Source organism: Oratosquilla oratoria, chromosome 32 (genome assembly GCF_046742065.1).
Source record: "Oratosquilla oratoria isolate Oo_2021 chromosome 32, ASM4674206v1, whole genome shotgun sequence".
Classification (NCBI taxonomy): Eukaryota; Metazoa; Arthropoda; class Malacostraca; order Stomatopoda; family Squillidae; genus Oratosquilla; species Oratosquilla oratoria.
This window is the reverse complement of record NC_134808.1, coordinates 10,167,404-10,190,002: the sequence shown is the minus strand read 5'-3', so window position 1 is coordinate 10,190,002 and position 22,599 is coordinate 10,167,404. Positions and strand designations below refer to the sequence as shown.

General features: G+C 38.0%; 1 protein-coding gene across 4 annotated transcripts in view; it reads left to right on the top strand.

Annotated features, from left to right (window-relative positions):
* LOC143041767 (E3 ubiquitin-protein ligase AMFR-like) overlaps positions 1-22,599 on the top strand; it is a 339,879-nt gene that overhangs the window by 278,912 nt on the left and 38,368 nt on the right. The gene's annotated exons all lie outside the window — the stretch shown is intronic.

Here is a 22,599-nt window from a genome sequence, read left to right as displayed (position 1 = left end):
GGAAGATTGATGTACAACAAAACGGACTTTGCAAAACTAAAGATATTCTTCTGGAATGCAAACTGGAAAAAATTCTATATGGAAGAGACAAAAGTGGATGAGAAATGGAATATCTTGATGGAAAATTACAATTAAGGGGTAAACAGGCATGTACATATACCAAGGCTTTTTCGCTTTTTCCCCCTTACAAGGGAGGTAGCCAAAAAGGAAAAGGCATAAAATCATTCCCACCCATTCCATCCCAGAATACACTCCACACCCCTCCACCCTCCCTCTCATCTCAGCACCTCCTGGATGACGGGTCATCCCTGCACCTTGTCCACTGCCCTGGGTCAGACTCAGTGTCGCAAGACACAGCACATCCACAGCAAGGCTGCTTCATTAAATCGGCGACCCCCCTCCCCGTCCCCCCATGCATAAAAGGAGAAGACAGGGAGAAATCCCTTCGGGCTGCATCAACTTTTGCTCACACATACTACCTCACCCCCCATTCCACCTCATGCATCACAACATCATCCATATACAACCATTCTCCATTCACCCCTGTCTTCTGTCCTTTCCTGTCCTTCCTCAACAGACATTCCCCTCTTCCCCAAAGCCCCCTTCACCCCATCCATCCACCTCATCCTAGGACGTCCCTTCATGTTCACTCCCTCCACATCTGCCTTCCATACCTCTTTTACTAGTCTTTCTTCACTCATTCTTTCCATGTGTCCAAACCATCCTAATACTCTTTCACCAACCCTATCTCCCAACCCCCTTTCCACCCCTGTTTTCCTCCTCACCACCTCATTTCTCACTCTATCCAGCCTAGTAACCCCCATCATACTTCTCAGACACCTCATCTCAAACACATTCAAACTCCTTCTCTCTTCTTCTCTTATGTTCCATGTTTCTGCCCCATACAGTGCTGTTGGCACAATCACTCCTTCATATAGTCTCCTCTTAGCATCCATTCCCAAATGTCTATTAATCATTACACTTTTTAATCCACCAAGGCATTTACTCGCTTCTCTCAATCTACATTCTACCTCCACCTTCACTCCACCTTTTCCTGCCACATTTGCACCCAAGTATCTGAAACTATCCACATCCTCCAGTCCTTCACCCTTAATGCTCACTTCCAGACTACTGCCACTTTCACCCCTTGTACATCTCGTCACCTTACTTTTACCCATATTTATCTTCAGCTTTCTTCTATCACATACTCTCCCAAACTCTGTCACCAACTTCCTCTGATCCTGCCACAAGCGCAGTGTCGTCCGCAAACAACAGCTGGCTCACCTCCCACTTTTCTCCATTTTCTTTAACCATCTCCAATCCCTGACCCACTACTCTTGCATTTACCTCTCTCACTACCCCATCCATGTATAAGTTGAACAGTCAGGGCGACATATCGCATCCTTGACGAAGTCCCACCTTTACCTCGAACCACTCACTCTCTCCATTTCTAATCCTGACATGAGCTCTACTGCTATCATAAAAACTCTTGACAGCTCCCAGAAGCTTTCCTCCTATCCCGTATATCCCCAAAACCTCCCACAGTGCCTTTCTGTCTACCCTGTCATAAGCCTTTTCCAGGTCCATAAATGCCCAAAAAACATCCTTCCCCTTTCCTACAGCTTTCTCACATATCTGTCTTACCACAAAAATCTGATCTACACAACCTCTACCTGTCCTAAATCCACACTGTTCCTCACCAATTACTCCCTCTGTTCCTCTCCTAATCCTCTCAATCAAGATCCTCCCATAAGCCTTCCCAACTACACTTAATAAGCTAATTCCTCTGAAACTACTACATTCACACTTGTCCCCTTTTCCCTTGTAAAGTGGAACTATACAGGCACTCCTCCAGTCCTCCGGCACTCTACCCTCTCTCCAGCAAACATTAAATAACCTCACCAACCAGTCCACCATCATTGTACCTCCTTTTTTTTTAGACATTTGCATGGCATCCATCCAGACCAGGTGCCTTACCTGCTTTCATCATCTTAACAACTGCCTTCACTTCATCCTTATTTCTCCTCCATTTTCCTCACTCATCACTCTCATTTTCTTAGCATTTCCCACTGCAGCTATCTTTCCCTCCCTATCCTCCTTCACATTTAGCAACTCCCTAAAATATTCTGCCCATCTTCTCCTTACTGCCTTCTCTTCCATTATCATCTCTCCATCTGCACCTTTTACCTTTTCTTCTCTACTTGATTCGCCTCTTCCTCTCATAATTTATTTCCAAAACATCTTTTTATTACTTTCAAAATTTTCTGTCATACTCTTACCCCATTTCACATCTGCTCTCCTCGTTGCCTCCTTTTACCTTTTGCTTTACTTCTCTTTTCTTTTCTTTGTACCTCTCATATGACTCCCTCGTCTTATTTTGTAACCAATCTGTGAAAGCTGGCTTCTTCTCTTCTACAACCTTCTTTGTTTCCTCATCCCACCATTCACTACCCTTCCTTCTATATCCTCCTGTCCTTCTTGTTCCACACACCATCTTTGCACACTTTGTGATTCCTCCTTCACACCTAGCTCTACTCTATCCTTCACTCCCTCCCACTCCTCCCTCACCTTCTTCTCGTACTCCTTTTCCATTTCCTTTTCATTTAAAGAGTTTACTCTAAGCACCTCCCTACCTTTGTCCCTTTCCTCTTCCTCCATCTATCCTCCACTCTCAACTTACCTTCCACCAAAAAAAGATCTGATATTCCCCCACCCTCTCCCCTTAGCACATGTACATCCTTAACTCTTCCTATCATAATCCTATTCACCACTACATAGTCCATTAACCCATTCAACTCCGATGACAAGATGTCTTGTCATTTGGTCAAATAAAACAAAAAATCATAATAAAACAACAAAATGTTTGATGATCAAACAGCACCAGAAAAATATGACGTCATCAGTCCTCCTCGAGGAGGACTGATGACGTCATATTTTTCTGGTGCTGTTTGATCATCAAACATTTTGTTGTTTTATTATGATTTTTTGTTTTATTTGACCAAATGACAAGACATCTTGTCATCGGAGTTGAATGGGTTAATGCTCTATCTACCACCCTTCCATCCACCACCCTCTCCCTTGTGTACTTATGCTTGACTTTCTTCCGAAACACTGTATTTGCTATCATCAACTCTCTAGACACATTTCCACCATCAACTCTCCACTACGATTCTTTCCTGGAACTCCACATTTCCCAACCACTCCATCAATTGTATCATTTCCTACCCTAGCATTAAGGTCTCCCAGTACTATTACATTGATATTTCTCCCTAAATCCTCTATGCACTCATTTAAATCTATCCAAAAAGCCTCCCTTTCTTCTACACTCCTCTCACTGCCAGGTCCATATGCACTTACAAAAACCCACATCTCCTTTCCCAGTTTCACCTTCATCCACATTATCCTTGAGGAAACCTCCTTCCACTCCACTACACGTTTACCTATCTCTTCACTTACTAGTATAGCCACCCCTTCTCTCCCTCGCCCTCTCTTCACTCCTGATAACCTCCCACATGCACTCCCAAACTTACACTTGCCCTTCCCTTTGAGCTTAATTGCACTCAAAGCCAACACATCCATCTTTCTTCTCACAAACATACTACCTATCTCTTCCCTTTTACTCTCATCTGTATCACATCCATGCACATTAAAAGACCCAAACCTAAGGTTGCTGGTCCGAAAACTCCCAGACCCTCTTATGCCTTTGCTTTTCTTTTAGGAATGTCCCCTGTGGGGCTACAAGGAGAAGGATGCCTAGTCCCAATCCTTGTCCCTTTCTTCTTGCCTCTTACAATCCAAGTGGAAATACTTGGTGGCAGTATTCTTTTCCCCCACCACAGGGAAGGTAGGCGAAAAAGGAAATGAATATTCAGAGAAATTGTACAGGACAATAACAAGGGGTTGAAGGACAGCATAACGGAGGGACAGTCGTAGTATAAAAGTGTCATCATTTCTCTATGAACAGAGTTTTCCTCTATCACAGCCAAAATGATGTGTGGCTCTGGTCCGTAGGGTCGCCCCATATAGACCCTAAAGTATCAACTGCATGCCACTTTGCCACAATAACATGCAGCCAATACCCCAGACGGGGTACCATGTACCAAGACAAAAGCAAGAGAGAGAGTACATTAAATGTTGGTTCAACAAAAGATGCAGTGAGGCAAAAGACAGAAGGGACAAAGCTTGGAAAAGGTGGAGAAAAGATAAAAAACCTAGTAAATGACAAATTTATATAAACTATAGAAATGAGTATGTTAATGTGAGAAGAGAGGAGAAAAGGAACCATGAAAAGGATATAGATAAATGCAAAGATCAACCCAAACTATTCTATCGATATGTGAATGGTAAACTTAAAAACAAACAGGAAATGGTGAAACTACACCAAGGGAATATAGAATACACAGAAGAATTAAAAATGGCCGAAGTCATGAACAATCACTGTCTTCATAAGAGAAAATACAAAATTGGGACGAAGATAATAACAAGCAATCTCCCCCCATGAGTGAGTTTACAACACAAAAAGAAATAGCAGAACACCTATCAAACCTTGACGTCAGAAAATCACATGGCCCGGATGGAATTGCAAGTTGGATTCTAAAAGAATGCAAAGAAGAACTAATGGACAAAATACACAACATAATAAATAGCTCACTCAAAGAAGGAAAGATACCTAAAGACTGGAAAAATGCTAACATTGTACCAATATATAAAGGAGGAAACAAGGAAGAACCCACCAACTATAGGCCAGTATCACTAAGAAGCACTATAGCCAAAATTTGTGAGAAAATCATCAAGAATAGATTGGTAAAACATCTGGAAGATAACAACATAATAAACCCAAGACAATTTGGGTTCAGGCAAGGAAGATCATGTAACACAAACTTAATATGCTTCTACTCAAGACTAATAGACATAGTGCAAGAAAGAAATGGATGGGCTGATTGTGCCTTCCTAAACTTGCAAAAAGCTTTTGACAAAGTGCCACACAGAAGATTACTAAAAAAAACTGGAACACATAGGAGGAATACAAGGGAACCTACTAAAATGGATGGAGGACTTCCTGGCTGGTAGAAAGATGAGAGTAGTGCTCAGAGAAAATTTTTCAAATTGGAAAGAGGTGATCAGTGGAGTACCGCAAGGATCTGTATTGGCACCAATAATGTTTGCTATTTATGTGAATGACATGGACGAGGATGTGAAATGTTACATGAGCTTCTTTGCAGATGACGCTAAACTGCTAAGGAAAGTAGAAACTGATAAGGACTGTGAAGCACTGCAGGAAGACCTGAATAAGGTAAAATGGAGTCAGAAATGGGAAGTGGACTTTAATACTAAGTGTAGCATAATGGAGTTTGGAAAAAGCAGAAATAGAATATCAGAAAAATATACAATTGGAACCAAGGAGGTAAAGAAGGTAGGATCCAAAAAAGATTTGGGGGTAATTATTACAAATGACTTGTCCTATGATAAACAGATTAACAAAATTGTTGGGGAAGCTTACAACTTGCTAAGATCAATAAAAGTGGCATTTGCATACTTGGATGAAGACATGTTAAAAAAAATATTGGTTACATTGATAAGGCCTAGACTAGAGTATGCGGCGACATTGTGGTCCCCCAGTACCAAAAAGAATATAAAGAAAATAGAAAGAATCCAGAAAGCAGCAACAAAAATGGCACCTGCACTTGCAAACCTATCATATGAGGAGAGATTGGCTAAACTGGAGTTACCGACGCTGGAGCAAAGAAGAGAGAGAGGTGACCTACTGACCATATACAGAATCATGAAAGGCACAGAGATACTCAATAGAGAGGACTTACTAAACTGGGACAAGAGAAATACAAGAAGACATGGAAAGAAATTAAAAAAACATAGCTACAGAAGAGATCTGAAGAAAAACCGTTTCCACATAGAGTAGTGGACACTTAGAACAAACTGGACAATGAAATAGTATGCACAAAAACCATTCATGAGTTTAAAAGCAAACTAGACACTGTGAGATACAAAGGCGGGACACCACGTGCATAGCCCCTTTCCCGTAAAAAAACAACTTGGTAAATACTGATTTAAAATGCTTGTTCATAATTTCTAATATTTATATTTCCTCTGTGTATTCAACTCCTTGTCATAGTTTCAATAATTCTTGTTTGTTTTTCAGTTTGTCATTTACAATTCTATAAAATAGTTTGGTTGATATTTACATTTTTCCATTACATCTTTTTTGTATTTTCTCTTTTCTTCTCTGCACACTTGTCTATCTTCCATTTTATCCAAGCTTTATCCCATTTGTCTTTTAACTCATTACATCTTTTATTGTACCAACATTTTACATATCCTTTTTCTTATTTTTGTCTTGGAACATACTTTTCTACTCCTTTACAAATTTTGTCAAAATTTTCCACTTCTCTTCTACTGTTGTTTCCTCCTTGTGTATCCTTTCCCAATCTGCTTTTTAAAAAAATTCTCTTATTCTATTAAAAAAAAAAAAAAAAAAATCATACATCAATCTTCCCTTTCTATATTGTTCATTTTTTCCCATGTATTTTTCTTCATTTAGTTCCAGTTCAACTAATATGTGGTCACTTTTACTTATTGGTGTCTTATATTCAATCTTGTCCAATATTTCGGGTTCTGATGTGATTATTAGGTCCACTCTCATTGGTTCTTCCTCATTTCTATACCTAGTATTCTCTTGTATCCATTGTGTCATTGTTCTATAATCATATCAAGTAGTACATTTCCTCATAGGTCGTCTCCACCTTTCACTGTCATCTCTTCCCAGCAGATTTCTTTGCAATTAAAGTCACTCATTATAACTATTCTTCCCCCATCTTCCATTATCTTATTTAGTGTTATCCTTGTGTCTTCTAACATATTTTTGTGTTCTCTCTCTTCCCATGAAACCGTTTTAGGAGGCACATAATTTACCACAAACTTCCTGCTCTTCTTGTCCCTGTCCTCTATTTCCATCATAATCATCTCCACTATTCTTTCCATGTGTAACATTCCTCACATTTATAATCTTGTTAGTCAGGAACATAACTCCACCCCCTTGTTTTACTTCTCTGTCTCTAACCCAATAATTATATGTGCCATGTCCTTCACTGTTGGGTGTTAGTGGACCTTTCCATTTGGTCTCTACAATTCCCATTATGTCAGGTTCTTTTTCTTTCAAGTAATCATTCATTTCTTTCAAGCCTGTTATTAAGCTATCTATATTTGTGAAAGACACTTTTAACTTTCGGTTACCTCCATCCTGTTTTCTGCTTCCCTTCTGTTTTTTCTCTGCTGTAAACCATTTCCTCACTTTCATATCCACTATCCAATAGAATTTCTCTTTGTCTCTGTTCTGTTCTTGTTTTTTTCCCTTAGCTTCTATTCTTTTTGTTTTCTCTTCCTCTCTTTCCTCCGTATCTCTCTTTTTATCCATGCCTGTTTATACTGATCACTTTTTGCTAGTTTCCCTGTTTTTGATAAGACATTCTCTGCTGTCGTTTGTGACCTGAATTTAACCCCTTCCATACGGTGCCGCACACGTAGGCGTCATGGGGAGCGAGTGTATTCGCGAGACTGCCATATCGGCGTCTTGATTATATTTATTGTAGTCGCCCCTCCATAATGACATTCTTTCTAATTCTTTTGTAATCGCATTTTCTATGGTTATCACAATTCACGGGTGAAGAGAGAACGATTGATATAAGCGGTGACTATATTTTATGATGCGAGTATTATTACGACACGTCGTACGGCTGGCATTGGCTGCTGCCACCGAGATCTAAGTCCATGACGCCTACGTGTGCGGCACCGTATGGAAGGGGTTAACCTTAATTCCTCTGGTCATGTCTATATTGTATTTTCTCAATCTATATATTCAGTTTCTTTCCCTATTGTTCATTTTCTTGAACTATTTTGATACCTTGTTTACTTTTTCTTTCTCCTCCTTTACTCCTATAGCCCTATTTGCATTATGCTTCTCCATTCCTAATAAAATTTTACATTTCTTTTCATCTGTTAAGTCTCTTACTATATTTTCTTTTCTCTCATCACTTTAATAACTGTGTCCTTAGTTTGTTCCTTCATATGTTGTTTCACTATATCCCTAAATTCAATTTTGTTGTTCTCTTGGACTTTTTTCCAACCACTTACCTCTTTTGCAATGGACTCTTTATTCTCTTTATTATTCCTCTTTAATTCCTCATTCTCATCCTTTACTTCTCTTAACTGCCTTTTTAATTCTTCTACTTTATTTAGGTTTTGATTCTTCTTCAGTACTTGTAAGGGAAACTGGTCTATAGTTGGTTGGATTTTCTTTGTCCCCTTCTTTGTACATTGGCCGCGAAAAGTTTGGGCGTGTAATTAACAAGACACAAATGTAAACAGTTGTGACATTTAAATAATTATTTAAAGACCTATAAATGGCTTATTACATATCTTATTTACCAAGCGATTTTCCTTTAAGCTTTATGACCTCCAAACGTGCCGGGACACATCTTGCCAGGTTTTGTACGTGTTGAGGAATAATATTATCCCAAATATCCTGTATTTCTATTTTTAGCTTAGCTACAGTGGAGACGTCACGATCTTGAAGCTGTTTTTTAATTATATGCCATACGTGCTCTATGGGATTTAGGTCTGGAGAATTTCCAGGCCATTTTTTGAAGTAATCAACACCACAGTCTTCTAACCATTGGGTAACAGACCGAGCTGTGTGAGCAGGAGCTCCGTCCTGCATAAACCAACTAGCATTGCACTTTTCAAAACTTTCAGGCAGGTTATCACACAACAACTCGAAATAAGTGTGTTGATTTACACACTCATTTTGTGCAAGAAACACTAAATTGCCAACTCCACCAAATGCAAAGCATCCCCACACCATACACTTGCAGCATGTTTCACCACTTTAGCTGTATAGCGAGGGTCATTAGGGTCAGACCCCCTGGGGCGCCTCACACGCTTCGACCTGCAGCCCGACGACACCACAAACGTTGACTCATCACTCCACAATACTTGTTCCCAGTCTTCTAAGGACCAGTCCTTATATTTCTTGCAAAATGCTATGTGATCACGTATGTTTTTTGCACTTAGGAGGGGAAGAACTTTAGCACAGCAACTACGGTATTGTAAATCTTTGGCTAAATGATCAGAAATACATCTTACAGACACATCATGGAGCAGTGCAGGGTTATTTTCTTTCAGTTTTTGAGCTGTGAGCATTGGATCTTTATCTAACTGCCTCCTAATAACCGTAGAAGTACGATTTGATATCTTCCTTGGCCGACCAGAGCGATGCTTTGGAGTAGGAATGATGTCACTTCCTCCGTCTCGAAATTTCTTGGTCCACTTTTGCACTTGACGCACTCCAATTCCGACACGAGTAGCAATATCTTTACACTTATAACCCTCCTTATAGAGGGTTATGATTGTAACAACTGTGTCTCTTTCCAGCTCTTTACCACTTCCCATTACGGAGATATCAAGGCACAAAAACAGAGACCACCGCAAAAAAAAGACTACTCCCCGTGAGAGATGTTTAGAAACTGACTCCACGTGACATCGAGTGCGCCTAAACAGAGTTGCCAAGTAGTGCGTATTGTCTCGGCTAAATATGGGTACAAACGCTAGCATTGAAAAATAGCGAAAAGTTTGGGCGGAAAGTTGTATTTTTTGCATGTTTTGAGTTTAACGGAAAGTTTGGGCGCCTATAATTTTGCGCCCAAACTTTTCGCGGCCACTGTATATTGGTATAGTATTTGCATTTTTTCAATCTTGTGGTACCTTTCCTTCTTTGAGTGAGAAATAAATTTCCTTGTGTATTTTGTCTATTAGTTCATCTACATTCTTTCAGTATCCAATTTGCAATTCCATCCAGCCTGTGTGACTTTCTGATATCAAGGTTTTTTTATTTGGTCCCTTCTTTCTGTGTCACCATTATTTCTTTCATTGGTGGAGATTTTTCTGTCCTTCCTCCCAATTTTGTGAACTTTCAATTGTAAATCCAGATTTAAAATGTTTGATCATAATTTCAGCTATTTCTACATCATCTATATATTCATTATTTCCTTTGTGTAGTTTCACTATTTTGTGTTTGTCTTTTAGTTTGTCATTTACATACTTGTAGAATGGTTTAGGTTGGTCCTTGCATTTTTTCTATTATGTCTTTTTCATAGTTTTTTTCCTTCTCTGCATATTTTTACATATTCATGTCGTAGTTTGTTGTATATTTGCCATTTGGTCTTTTTTTTCCAACTTTTCCAGGTTTTTTCTCTTCTATAGCTTCACTACACCTTTTGTTATACCAACATTTTATATATACCTGTGTTTGTCTCTTCTTTGGTATGTATTTACCTGTTCCCTTCTTGTAATTTTCTTTTAATATGTTCCATTTCTCTTCCATCTTTGTTTCTTCATTTAAAAATTGTTCCCAGTTAGCATTTTGAATTTTTTTCTTCTAAGTTTTCAAAATCCATTTTGTTGCATATTAGTCTTCCTTTTCTATGTTTCTCATTTCTTCTCAAATAAGTTTGTTCTTTTAGTTCGAACTCTATTAGTGTGTGGTCACTCTTCCCAATTGGTGTCTTGTATTCCATTTTATCCACAATTTCAGGTTCTAATGGAAATATTAAATCTAGTCTCGATGGTTCTTCATTGTTTCTATATCTGGTGTTTTCACCCATTGAGTCAATGTGTATTCAGTGGTCGTATCCAGTAGAATATTTTCCCAAAGTTCCTCTTCACCTTTTACTGTCATTTCCTCCCAACATATTTCCTTTGAGTTAAAGTCACTTGTAATTGTTGTGTTTCCTCCTCTCAATAATTCAATTAATGGATTCTTTGTGTCTTCCAGTATTTTGGAATTATCACTATCTGTCCAAGCCTGTGTTTTGGGGGGCACATATATTATTATAATTTTTCTACTTTTCATATTTCTGTTTTCAACTTTAATCATAATCAATTCCACATTATTTTTTTCTTCTGTTATTTTTGTCACCTTTCTTAGCCAAAAACATGACTCCACCCTGTTTTCCATCCTATTTTTTGCCCAATGGTTGTATAGACCTTGTCCCAGTATTTGATAGTAGTGGAACTTTTAATTTTGTCTCCACAATTCCCATTATGTCTGGTTTCTCTATTAATAGATAGTCATTTAATTCATTTAGTCCTGAAATCATACCATCTATGTATATGTTATTTTTAACTTTTTCTTTGCTTCTCTTTTTTTGGTTTGTTTCCTTTTTTTGATGTACCATTTTCTTAGCCTGAGATCCAGTACTCTAAAAAAAAAACTCATTTTTTTCAGTCTCTGTTCTTCTCTCGTTTTTTTTTTTTTTTTTCATTTTCTTCATTTCTAAGTGTCATTTCTCTATTTCTTCATTGGTCATTTCCGTTTTTATTCATACATTTTTATAATCTTCACTGTTTGCTAGCTTTGTTGCTTTTGAAAGTACCTCTTCTGCTATAATTTGAGTGATTGTGCTAACAGCACTGTATGGGGCAGAAACATGGAACATAAGAGAGGAAGAGAGAAGGAGTTTGAATGTGTTTGAGATGAGGTGCCTGAGAAGTATGATAGGGGTTACTAGGCTGGATAGAGTGAGAAACAAGGAGGTGAAGAGGAGAACAGGGATGAAAAATGACGTGGAAGATGGGGTTGATGAAAGAGTGATGGGATGGTTTGGACACATGAAAAGAATGAGTGAAGAAAGATTAGTAAAAGAGGTGTGGAAGGCAGAGGTAGAAGGAGTGAACATGAGGGGGTGACCAAGGATGAGATGGATGGATGGGATAAAAGGTGCATTGGGAAAGGGAATATCTGTTGAGGAAAGATGGGAGAAGACAGAAGATAGGGGTGAATGGAGAATGGTTGTGTATGGATGATACTGTTATGCATGAAAGGGAGTGGGTGGAGAATGGGGGGTTAGGGAGGTGTGAAGAATAATTTGATGCAGCCCGAAGGGATTTCTCCCCATCTTCTCCATTTCTACATGAGGGAACGGAGAAGGGGAGGGGTCACTGATTTAATGAAGCTGCCTTGCTGTGGATGTGCTGTGTCTTGTGACACTGCTTCTGACTCAGGGCAGTGGGCAAGATGCAGGGATTACCCATCATCCAGGAGGAGCCAAGAGAAGAGGTAGGGAAGGGAATGGATGGGAGTGGAGTATGTGTGGATGAAATGGGTGAGAGTGGATTTTATGCCTTTGTTTTTTGGCCACCTCCTTTGTAAGGGGGAAAGCCTTTGATATACCCAGTATGTATTTACCTAGTTTTACCTAGTTGTATTTTGCAGGAGAAGAGCTATGGTTGTAGGGACCTGCAGTTGTATTTTTCCGCATCCAGTTCTTCCTTAAAGTCATGTATAGTTTTAGCACTCACTGTTTTCTCTCTTAATTTATTCCATGTATCTACACTCTGTGGAAAGCTATTATTTTTCAGATCTCTTCTGTAACTGTCCTTCTTAAATTTCTTCTTGTGTCCCCTTGTATTTCTTCTGTCCCATTTAAGTAGATCATCCCTGTCAAGGATTTCCATCCATTTCATCTCTGTGTGTATGTGTGTGTATATATATATATATGAATATACAAGTAGCCGTCAACTTACAACTGGGTTAGGTTCTGATTGCCCAGTCGTAAGTCATTTCAGTTGCAAGTCGGTCTTTGTTCTAAATGTATGGGTAAAAATGTCAGGATTATCTATCATACCCCGGAGAAGAACCCCTCGTCACAATTCGAGGAATTCATATCCCAGCTGCTGGGATATGTGGAGTACAACTACTTTGTTGATTTCTTTGTGAGGATCTAAACAACCTCAGCCTCAACTTCTGTTGGGGTGCATTAGGCAGTTCTCCTCTACTCAGTGTGCTGCGGTTTACGACAGCAACCACAAGTTATAGGTCAGAGCAATAACGACAACTGCCAACCAGTGTGCAGGATGCAAGCTGGCTTGATTGTCTCAAGCCGTCTCACTGGTATATAAGGCCAGATGGAACCTGTCAAAAGTACTGATCGCCTTGGAACCCATGGAACATCATCACTTCCAGTAGCCATGTCTCTCACCACTCACAAAGCTGCAGTCATCACCTTGGGACCTCCTTCCAGCTCCCCGGCAAATAGGCATTGAGCTCAACATTTGTCTCTCTTTTCACACCCAGAGCCAGAAGTCACTCCCCACTTGGCACCAAATGCCTAATGAATCACTACAGTCAAGCCACGGTCCCATGGGCCGCATCTTGCGAAAGAGATTAAGTGAAACTCTACTCTTCCCTGCAGATAAACCACACGCTCTTCCATTGTTTACCCTCTGAATAGCCCCTACCCGGTATACAATGATCCTGACAAAGACTGATTAAGTGTGCCACTTGAGTGCTGGGTCATAATCAGTGGTGGGAAACATTTGTTTTTGTGAGTGGTACTACACTGCACCAATGAAGCTTGTTAATTTTTTTAAGTGCATGATAATAACTTGGACAAACTGGTCGTAAGTTGACGACTATCTGTACATATTGAACAACCATGGTAACATTACACAAACCTAGTGCAGCCACACTTAATTTCAAGCTATCCTCAAAAATTCTTTCCTACCCTAACACAAGATATATTACTCAAGTTAAACCATCTGACCATTCTGAACAGCCTCCCCCCTATTCCATACATCTACATACATAAACTGGAGGCAATGCAGAGGAAAACTATGCTGATTCCTTGTATTAGAAATTAATCTTTTGAAGAAGAACTGAACAAAATTAATCTGATCACACTGGAAGAGAGACATGTGTGTGGGAGATATGATCATGATGTACATAGGAGGGAGGAGTTTCATGAAAAAAAATCTTACCAAGGAATGACAGAAAGACATTCTTACAAAATAAAGAAAGATGACATGTAACTGAGACAAATAAAGTTTTCAGTTTAGGTGTATGAAGCCTTGAAGTGGCTTGTGATATAATTATGTTGAACAAAAATATATACAGTATACTGTTGTTTCATTTGGCAAGAGAGTGATGCCTGCAGACCAGATGGTGGTAAAGTTGCATAGGTTGTAAGTCGACGACTACCTGTATTTACCTAGTTGTATTTTACGGGAAGGGGAGCTATGCTCGTGGGGTCCCGTCTTCATATCTCATTTTATCTAAACTATTTTTAAATTCATGTATTGTTTTTGCACACACCACTTTCTGATCTAACTTGTTCCAACTGTCTATTACTCTGTGAGGAAAGCTGTTCTTTTTCAAATCTCTTCTATAGCTGTCTTTTTTTATTTTCTTTCCGTGTCCTCTTGTATTTCTGTCATCCCATTTTATCAGATTCTCTCTATCAGTAATTTCTATGCCTTTCATGATTCTGTAAATAGCTATCAAATCTCCTCTCTTCTTTGCTCTAGTGTCTGTAGTTCAAGTTTTTCTAGTCTCTCTTCATATGATAGTTTTGAGAGTGTTGGTGCCAATTTTGTAATTGCTCTTTGTATTCTTTCAAGTTTTTTTATACATTTTTTTGTACTTGGTGACCATATCGTTGCTGCATATTCCAATCTTGGTCTTATCAGGGTGATTAGGATTTTCTTCACCATTTCTTCATCCAGGTATGTAAATGCAACTTTGATTGTTCTTATTAAATTATAAGTTTCTCCAAAAATCTTATTTATATGTTTCTCAGGTGACATATTATTCATAACAATGACTCCCAGGTCCTTCTCATTTTCTACTTTTTTTTATTCCTTCTTCTCCCAATTTATATGCTCCTGTTATTCTGTTTTTGCTTTTTCCAAACTCCATTATACTACACTTTTTTGTATTGAACTCCATCTCCCACTTCCTACTCCATTCCTGTACTTTATTTAGATCTCTCTGTAGTGATTCACAATCTTCTTCAGTTTTCACTCTTTTCAGTAGTTTTGTATCATCTGCTTTCAATTCCTTCATCCATATCATTAATATATATAGCAAACATTATTGGGGCCAGAACTGTTCCCTGCGGAACACCGCTTATTACTTCATCCCATTTTGAGTGCTGGTTTCTTATCACTACTCTCATTTTTCTTTCTTGCAAAAAGTCCTCCATCCAATTTAGTAGTTTGCCCTGTATTCCTCCTTCAGTTTCTAATTTCTTAAGCAACTTCTTATGTGGTACTTTGTCAAAAGCTTTCTTTAGATCTAAAAATGCACAGTCCGCCCATCCATCTCTTTCTTGTATTATATCTATTAGCCTTGAATAGAAACATATTAAATTGGTGACGCATGATCGTCCTTGTCTGAATCCAAATTGCCTTGGATTTAACACTTTGTTTTTTTCTAAATATTTTACCCATCTACTTTTGATCATTCTTTCACAAATTTTTGCTATTGTACTTGTTAGAGAGACTGGTCTATAGTTGGTAGGTTCTTCTTTATTTCCTCCTTTGTATATAGGTACTATATTTGCTTTTTTCCAATCTTCTGGAACTTTTCCTTCTTTCAAGGAACTATTTAGTATGCTATGTATTTTGTCTGCCAGTTCATTCCTACATTCTTTCAGTATCCAGTTTGCTATTTCATCTGGTCCATGAGATTTTCTGACATCAAGATTACTCAAGTGTGTTAATATTTCATTCTTTGTTACTTCTATTTCTTCCATAGGGGGGACTTTCTCTTTCCATTCGTTCTCCCTTGTAAACACTGATTTAAAATGTTTGTTCATAATTTCCGCCATTTCCATTTCCTCAGTGTATTCAACTCCCTCCTGTCTTAATTTCTCCAAGTCTTGTTTGTTTTTCAGTTTATTGTTTACAAATCTGTAGAATAGTTTTGGTTGATCTTTACACTTTTCTATGATATCTTTTTCATATTTTCTCTTTTCCTCTCTGCACATTTGTACGTATTCATTTCTATAACAGGTATATATTTTCCATTTTTCAGGTCTGTCTTTTTTCCATCTGGTCCAGGCTTTGTCTCTTTTGTCTTTTAACTCCCTACAGCTTTTGTTGTACCAGCATTTTACATATTCTTTTTCTTGTTTTTGTCTTGGGACATACTTTTCCACTCCTTTTTTGTAAATTTTTGTCAAAATATTCCATTTCTCTTCCACTGTTGTTTCTTCTTTGTATATTTCTTCCCAGTTTTCCTTTTGAAAGAATTCTCTTATTTTATCAAAGTTTGTTTTTTCATACATCATTCTTCCTTTTCTATATTGTTCATTTCTTTTCATATATTTTTCTTCATTAAGTTCCAGTTCAATCAATATGTGGTCACTTTTACTTATTGGTGTTTTATATTCAATTTTGTCCACTATTCTAGGTTCGGATGTAATTACTAGGTCTAGTCTCGATGGCTCTTCTTCATTTCTATACCTAGTGTTCTCCTGTATCCATTGTGTCATTGTATGGTCAGTAACCATCTCAAGTAGAGCGTTTCCCCATGAGCCGTCTCCACCCTTTACTGTCATTTCTTCCCAGCAGATTTCTTTGCAATTAAAGTCGCCCATCATAACTATTTTTCCTCCCTCTTCCATTATCTTGTTTAATGTTATCTTTGTGTCCTCTAACATACTTTTATGTTCACTCTCTTCCCATGAGGCTGTTTTCGGGGGCACATAATTTATCACAAACTTTCTGCTCTTCTTATCTCTGTCTTCTACTTCCATCATTATCATCTCTACTGTATTCTTTCCATATGTGACACACTTCACGTTTATATCCTTCTTAGTCAGGAACATAACTCCACCCCCTTCCTTTTTCACTCTGTTTCTAATCCAATAATTATATGCATCATGTCCTACACTGTTGGGTGGTAGTGGACCTTTTAATTTTGTTTCTACAATTCCCATTATGTCTGGTTCTTTTTCTTTCAAATAATCATTCAGCTCATTCAATCCTGTTATTAATCCATCTATATTTGTGTAAGACACTCTTAGTTTTCTGCCACTTCCATTGTGTTCTCTGTTTCCCTTTTGTTTTTCTCTTGTATGTCGACTTTCTTTAGTTTCATATTCACTACTCTCCAATAGAATCTCTTTTTCTGACTCCGTTCTTTTCTGTTTTTCTTCCTCTCTTTCCTCTTTATTCATTTCCCTTTTTATCCATACCTTTTTATATTGTTCACTTGTTGCTAGTTTCCCTGTTTTGGATAAGATATTCTCAGCCGTAGTTTGTGACCTGAATTTAATCTTAATTGGTTTGGTCTTGTCTGTATTATATTTCCTGAGCCTGAATTTCTCTTCAATTTGTTTCATTATTTCTGGTTCATCTTCCTGAACTAATTCTAGTAAATTTCTTACTTTTTCATTTTCCTCTTTGATTCTTGTGGTTCTATCTGGGTTATGTTTCTCTTCCATTCCTAACATAATTATACATTTCTTTCTGTCTGCTAAGTCTCTTACTATATTCTCCTTCTGTCTCATCACTTTAATAACTGAGTTTTCAGTTTGTTCATTCATTTGCTGTCTGATTATGTCAGTGAATGCAACTTTGCTATTTTCATGATTTTTTTTCCAACCCTCCTTGTTCTCCTTATTAGTCTCTTTTAAGACTTTATTCTCATCTTTTACTTCTTTTAACTGTTTTTTTAATTCTTCAATTTCCTTAGTTAAGTTTTTGTTCACCTTCTCTAGTTCTTCCAATTTTTCAACTCTCCGTATAATGTTGTTAGCATGACCGAACCTACGCTCCAAGTCCTCGATCATCTTATCGACCTTCTCTTCTAGTCTTATCATTTAAATCCCTGGAAAATATTCTCATCACTTTCTACTGTATTGCTCCTAACTATACTTCTAATCTTTACATTTTTATTAGACATTTCATCGTCGTCGGGGGGCCGTTTGTTTACCTTTCGCCTGTCTGCCTGGGCCAAGTCTACTTCCTCATTTCCTTCCATTTACCTCAGTAATCCCTCCCCTTCTCCTCTTTCCCTACTTTCCTACTACCCCATGAGCAATTTCCCCCCCACCCTGTAAATACAATAGGCACTTCTCTTTGCGTTGGGATCCTCAAAACTTCAATTTTCTTCAGAACGTCTTCTAAGCCGTCCGTTCGCTGAAGTGTGTGTGTGTGTGTATATATATATATATATATATATATATATATATATATACAGGTAAACGTCGACTTACGATGGCCGCGACTTACGATTGTTCGACTTTACGATGACGACGACGACGACGACGATATGATAATATAACCCCTTCCATACGGTGCCGCACACGTAGGCGTCATGAGGAGCAAGTGGATTCGCGACGCTGCCATATCGGCGTCTTGATTATATTTATTGTAGTCGCCCCTGTGTTTTTACATTCTCTCAAATGTGCCTTGAATCCCATTCTCTGTGGTTTTCAAAATTCGCGGGTGAAAGAGAGAACGATCGATATAAGCGGTGACTATATTTTATGATGCGAGTATTATTACGTCACGTCGTATGGCTGGCATTGGCTGCTGCCCGCGAGATTTAAGTTCCGTACTGAAAATACATATTATAGTGTTTGAATATGGTAAAAAGGATAAAAATAATTAAATAAACTACTGTACATGTTTAATAGGCTATATTCAGTATCTCTGGTGGTTAATATACAGGTAGGCTAGGTACAGTGACCACGGAACAGTGATACACAAATTGGGGATCGACTTACGATGAAATCGTCTTACGATGGCTCTATCGAAACCTAATGCCATCATAAGTCGACGTTTACCTGTATATATATATATATATATATATATATATATATATATATGTATTTATATGTATATAAATATATCCCCTTTCCCAGCTGAATATGTTTTTGTGATGTAATGAGATGGGTGACTAAGGTTAAGGGGGTTAACTCTCATTTCGGTGAAAAATATTCGATTTTGTCAAACTTCGTGTGTGGACTGGTGTGGTGTCCCTGAACACCGCAGGACTGGTTTCCAGACGTATAACGCCACCCTTTTCAGGTAATGGCAGGTTTAAAGGGCCAGAGACTTAAAGGTCCGCCCGTCAGCCACGCCCCTTTCTTTGCTATGGTTTTTTTTTCCTTGTATTTTGTCATTTTTTTGTTGTCGTTTTTGAGAATTTTATACTCTGATATTGTTGTACGATAGGTTAGGCAGCAGTCACCACATTCAGTGCGATCGAAAAAGGGTTCAGCGTATGCGTGTGTAATTTCTCCACGTGCTATCCTGTTTTATACATTTCTTTTTTATAAATTCACTACATAAAAAAATGTCAGATGTGATAGTTGCCGAAGTATTTTGCTCCATTCTGAACCTGAGAAGTGCAAGAATACTCACCTTAGCAAAGGGATGGTAATCCATGTGTACCATTCATTATGTGAAGGATATGGAAGGTTAGGATTGTCACAATTCTCAACTGGCATGGGTACAAAAGAAATGTAATGAACATCTGCTGCTTACTTCCCGGAAATGGTCAAAGGATTATGTAAGTAGATATGTGCATTTGATACTCTTTGGAGGCACTTTTATGGAGTAGTGAATATATAAACATAAAAATGCTATTTTCTCAAAACTAGTTTTTTCGCACAAAAGTAACTATAACTTCGTGTGTAAATAAGCAATTTTGATCATTCTTGTTGGAAAATGATTGTGATACTTATATCTAACAAAAGTAGTAAATTCATTCTTAACCTACTTGATATATGTTTTTGACAATTTTTTAAAGTTGTGATTTTATGTTTTTTTTTTTTTTATATAATTTGCTGTAAGGCCGACTTTCTTTTTCACTTATAATTACGAGTATACTAGTTTAGGTACATCTGGATGTCTACTAACTGTACACCAAAGGAAATCATTATTCTCCTCATACTTTTGGAAAAATAAACATTATTTAAAAAATAACTCAAAATTACAAGTAAATCGTCTGTTGTGTAAAATTTTCTTAATGGATTTCAATGAAATTTCTGTCACAGATGCATCCCATTTCCCTGCACATTGTGTTAAATTTTCATTGTCTTAAATAAAAAGATAAGGTTGGGAGGACCAGAAATGCATAATCCGATCGAGCGAATCACCAAAATGAGAGTCAACCCCCTTAAGGGAACTTTGAAGTGTGCACCTATCATTTTTCATGTGATATTGGTTTCTGAATGCATGTATTTTGTTGGGGTGGTTGTAATTCATTATGTTATTGTTCTTAATGCTTTATACTGTTTAGTTTATAGTGTCTCTTTCCTTAGTTGTTGGGAATCATACAGTAGAAGCTTAATTGAATGTGGTTCTTAAGAACTGTATACTATGACCTAAGTTTACTCCTATCCAAAGCTTGTGCATGCAATTTATTTTAATTTTTATTTTCTTGTCGGGTCTTTAATGTGTTAGAAAAGAGGAATATAATTTAATTTTTTTTCATGATTGGGAGTTTCTTTGATTCATAAACTTTGACTAAATTTCCTCCATCTCTTCACACAAAGAAAACTAACAATTTGTGGTTACTCCCCACCTACCACTATAAACATATGGAAATAGTTCAACTTTAATATGATAAACATCAGTCCAAAGTTTCTTCTCAGTTTCTTTCTCCCAATGAGAGGGCCAAAGAATGCCATCTGAGGCTTCTGTGGTTTTCTAGTCCGTGAAATGAAAGGCAAATATTAATTTATGAAACCTCAGTCTGAATAGGTTATTGTTATGTATTGTACTTTCTCACTTTGTTTCAAGATTAGTATTTATCATTTACCTAGTTGTAATATACGGGAGGGGAGCTATGCTCGTGGTGACCCGTCTTTGTATCTCTCCGCATCAAGTTTTATCTTAAAATCTTGTATAGTGTTTGCACATACTGTTTTATTGTCTAATTTGTTCCATGTATTAATTGCTCTGTGTGGGAAACTGTTCCTTTTCAAGTTTTTTCTATAACTATCTTTTTTCAGTTTTTTTCCGTGTCCTCTCGTTTTACCGTTGTCCCACACTAACAGGTTCGTTCCTGTCTAAAACTTCCATTCCTTTCATTATTCTGTAGATAGTCAGCAAATCTCCTCTTTCTCTTCTTTGTTCCAGTGTTGGTAGGTTCAGTTTGGATAGTCTTTGCTCATATGTTAGTTCAGCGAGAGTCGGTGCTAGTTTGGTTGTCGCTCTTTGTAATCTTTCTAGTTTCTTAATATTCTTTTTGGTGCTGGGTGTCCAAAGTGATGCTGCGTACTCAAGTTTTGGTCTTATTAGTGTAGTTAGTATTTTCTTTATCATTTTTTCATCATCTTATACTCATGCTCATGTGTTTGTTTTTTTAAGTGTCTTGTGTGTTTGTGGTTATTACTTTAATTATAAAATACATTTTCAGAAGACATTTTATGTGTTAAATTTTGATCGACCTTTTTTCGACATCAGTTTGGTCTCTTACACATCTAGGATACAGCTTGCGATCCTAATTCTCAGTAACAGTAATATTTATCCAAATTCTTTAAAGTCATTGCTTTTCCTCTGACTCAAGCAATGGGTAGGGGACAGGGTTGACACTTTATCTAGATGGAGTTATGATGGAAAGGATAACAAATGGGTTATTGGATGGGAGTGGGTTGAATGAAGGACTTTCACCTAGCCAAGGCTTGTTGTTGTTGTTGTCGTTCCCTAGACTGTCTGTCCGAGCAGTCCCGTCTCCCCAAGGAAGGCCACAGCCGAAACTGGGTTTTCCCACAAATCCTTTATAGAGTGTATGTTGTGTTGTTTGCGTGCATGATTGTGTATAATGCAGTCTTCCATTATGTGTTGTATGGTATGGGGTGAAGTGTTACATCCTGGGCAGCTGTTCACAACACGGTCGTCCAGCCTCTTCTGGTAGCTTAGAAGTGCTGGGTGGTGACCGCATCGCAGTCTGGCCAAGTGGACTCTGTCCTTACGTGGGAGAGAGGATTCAGAAGGGTGGATATCAGGGGGTCTGGCATGCAGCAGTGTGTTGTCTTTCAGTGTGTTAATGGAGCGGTGAGTGATATGATTATGAATATGTTTCCGGAGGCTGGTATTTGGTGGTTGTGGAGGAAGAGAAGAGAGTATCTGTGTGTAATAAAGGTCTTTGGGTGTAGTTTTAATGTTTCTTGGTGTGTGTGGGTGTTCTGCTATGTAGTGTAGCGGGTGTGATGTGTTTGTGGTGGCTGCAGCAAGTGTTTGTGTGCCTCTCATGTCGAGGTGGTCCTTGACTTTGAGGACTTTTGTTTCATGGTGTAAATGGTCTGTAGGTGATGTATTTGTGCAGCCTGTAATTGTTTTTAGGGCTTTGTTTTGTATGATTTGAAGGGTGTTGTGGTGTGTCTCACTGAGATTAGGAGCCCATGCAGGACTCGCATAATTCATCACTGAGCGTATGCATTGTTTGTATATTGTTATATTAGTTTCTTTGTTTTGTCCAAATGTTGTTCCAGTGATTGACTTAAGTGCGTTAAGTCTAGGTGTGCATTTGTTTTTTATGTTTGTGAGGTGTTGTTTGAAAGACATGGATGTATCGTATGTTACACCAAGAATTTTCGGTGTGTTTGTGTGTGGTATTAGAGTGTTGTTGATGTAGAGATGAGGTATGTATTTGTGTTCTTTTGTCCAGTTGGTGAGAAGTGTTGCTGTAGATTTGGTTGGAGCTATTTTGAGTCTGTTTGTGATGAACCATGTGTTGAGTGTGTCAAGGTAAGGCTGGATTATTTCTGCAGCTTTGTCTGTGTTACGATG